General features: G+C 35.1%; 1 long non-coding RNA gene across 1 annotated transcript; it reads left to right on the top strand.

Moving 5' to 3' along the window:
• The first annotated feature begins 6 nt into the window (after positions 1-6).
• On the top strand, positions 7-1,418 carry LOC111740588. Its single transcript, XR_002780660.1, has 2 exons — positions 7-132; positions 905-1,418. It is a non-coding gene; the product is annotated as an uncharacterized LOC111740588 (long non-coding RNA).
• Positions 1,419-2,652: the final 1,234 nt, after the last annotated feature.

The following is a 2,652-nucleotide window of genomic DNA, read 5'->3' as shown; positions in this document are numbered from 1 at the left end:
TGGAAATGGCAGCAACCTGATATGGAGCAATCAAGAATTGAAGGTTTATTTTGAATGAGAGGTGTTGTCCAACTGTGAGACTGAGCGATTGCAGCTGCGAATAAGTGCTAACACAATCAATAGTGACTCCAGGTATGAAGTTATTGAGAACCTGTCTCGTTTCATGTCTCTTTCTGCTGCTACATTCACACTGCATCCGTAGATTGCAATACTGTCTGTAGAGGAAGAAAAAAAGTTCTTCAATTTATCCTTATTTTTAATAACAGCTTCTGAGCTGTCATGATTTGAAATTACAATGAAAAAAATGGCTTTTTTAGAAAAAAGAAACAATATTATTTCAAAGCCAAATTGTATATTTGACAGATAAGAATGCCTCATTATTAAATGGTCTTTAATATACATCACCTCTACAATCTGCCATCAATTTTTATATTAGTTGTTCTCTATTTTCTGTACTTGCATAGCTATGGGCAAAGTCAGTTCGTTCTTGCTGGTCCCTACTACTGTTATTATTTTATTGATATAGACCATAGAAGCTGCTCAATAAATATTGTTGAATGATCTACAGTTCCAACAGTTTATATTTGGATACTGCTTTAGGAGTTTGCAAAGCACTTTAACATAACTTATTTAATTAAACTTCAAAGCAACACAAATATATTATCGAAAATGTGTTTTTATGCCTCATTATTTTATAACCATACTTCATGTATCGCACACACCTATCACAGACACTTAAAGACAGACACATGGCTATATAAGCAATATTCCCCAAACTTATGCTTTGTTTAGGATTTCCTTATGAATGTAATTTTTTAAAAGTAAAAACCTTCCTCCTTTTTATATTACATAAAAGACTATTTGATGATTCAAAAATCTTTCTTTTTTTCCTTTTCTTTTTCAGTTCTTATAACTCTGTAACGACACTGATGGGGTCACTTACCACACAGAATACAAACATAAATAAGATGAATTTTCGAACTCAGCGAGATCAAAATTCATTTGTTTGCTTCACCTACTCCTTCCCAACTAGCATTCTCACTAGACAATTTCAGTTGGAAAAAAAGGCACTTATCTTAGAACCTTAGGAGGTAAGCTGGAGCTGGGCAGCTTTTACAGTTTTTGGAACGGTTGAGACTATGCTTAGATATAAAGCACTCTTTTTCATGTAGTTACCGTTATAATGCAAAGGGAAGAAGCAAATCATTCAGAGCACAATCAGTGAGTCCAGGGTATTGAAACATTCCTCTTAGCAATATCGAGTTACTTTATTTGTTCATAAAGTACTTAAAAGTTGAGAAAGAACAGCAGGCCTTCAAGAGAGAACAGAGAAAGAGTTGGCTCCCAATGCTTTCATTACCAAAAGAGGGTGTTAAAATGCATAGAAATGTTAGCTGTCTACTAAAAAAAAAAAAAAATCAACGAATGACACTTGCCAGTTGCAGCTCACTCAACCCTGATTTAACAATCATTTGAGATCAGACAAGGGAATGGCTCTGAAGTATAAAAAGTACTTTAATTTCTCCTGCTGAGTGTTAATCCACTTGAAACATTGGAGCGGATGCTGTCAAAGGAAGCAAAACATCTGTACCACCACCTACACTCTCAAACAAAAATTCTAATGTAGTTGTATGGAAGTATGTTCTGTGAAATACTAATTTTATTAAAACATGTTCGTAATCCTGTAGGCTTGAAAAGTGTCAGGCCTGACCATGAGATAAAATAATAAAACCATGTCTTGGTATTCATTCAGCATTTTTTCTTCTGAGGATTCCAAAGCAATTTATGGGTATAACTCAAAATCTTTTAGTGTTGCCATTTGGAATCTTAGCCAGTGTGCTTTAACACATCCAGTAACCGGGAAAGTGACCAAGTCTCACTGTAGAAACTTTTAGAGATTTAATTTCTTGTTGCAAGCCTGGAAAATAAGAGAATAATGATCCCTAAATCTAGGCAACCCACGCCCCTGGGTAGTGTCTCCATTGAGTGTTGCTACATGCGGATAGGGACATCATTCAAAGTCCTAGTCCCAATATTGTTACACTCCACTAATGGTCCACGAAGTAACAAAAGGCACAACTTAACTCAGTCATTTCTTTGAAAGGTCCAGTGCCTTTTCTCAGAAATGGCAGAGGATTTATTTCAACACGAAAATCTGCTGAAAAGGTTACTTAAGACTTTCTAGCATTATAGCAATAGTGTATTAAAAAATTGTTCTTTTTAAAGTATTTCTATTTCATATCAAGATTGCTATTTGAGATACTCTACTAAAGAACCATTGGGTCCTTATGATATTAAGAGTTATTCAAGATAATTTGTTGCCATGGGGATCAGTAAATAGTCTTGATCTGAGACATTAGTTCCCACTGCCAAGACATGGGTGGGAGAGGTGGTTCCCACAGACACTGTTTTCTCTAGGCTAAAAATACAGTATGATTTCTATTAAAGGGAAACTTTAAAAAAAACAGTGATGTAGCCTAAAGGAAACATACTCTATCATTTTCAGAACAATTAAGCAGTGAGCATGTGATCCAATGCTTGGAGATTATATTTGCGTGGATTATTAATTAAGTTCATGCTCTGTCATGTCAAAGGTGGTGTCACAACCGCGGTTTGTTTTTTAGGGCTGTTTCACATGGTCTTAAAAAAGAA

Source organism: Pteropus vampyrus, unplaced genomic scaffold (genome assembly GCF_000151845.1).
Source record: "Pteropus vampyrus isolate Shadow unplaced genomic scaffold, Pvam_2.0 Scaffold66, whole genome shotgun sequence".
NCBI classification, from domain to species: Eukaryota; Metazoa; Chordata; class Mammalia; order Chiroptera; family Pteropodidae; genus Pteropus; species Pteropus vampyrus.
The sequence above is the reverse complement of the archived record's forward strand: the minus strand, read 5'-3'. Positions and strand labels throughout refer to the sequence as shown.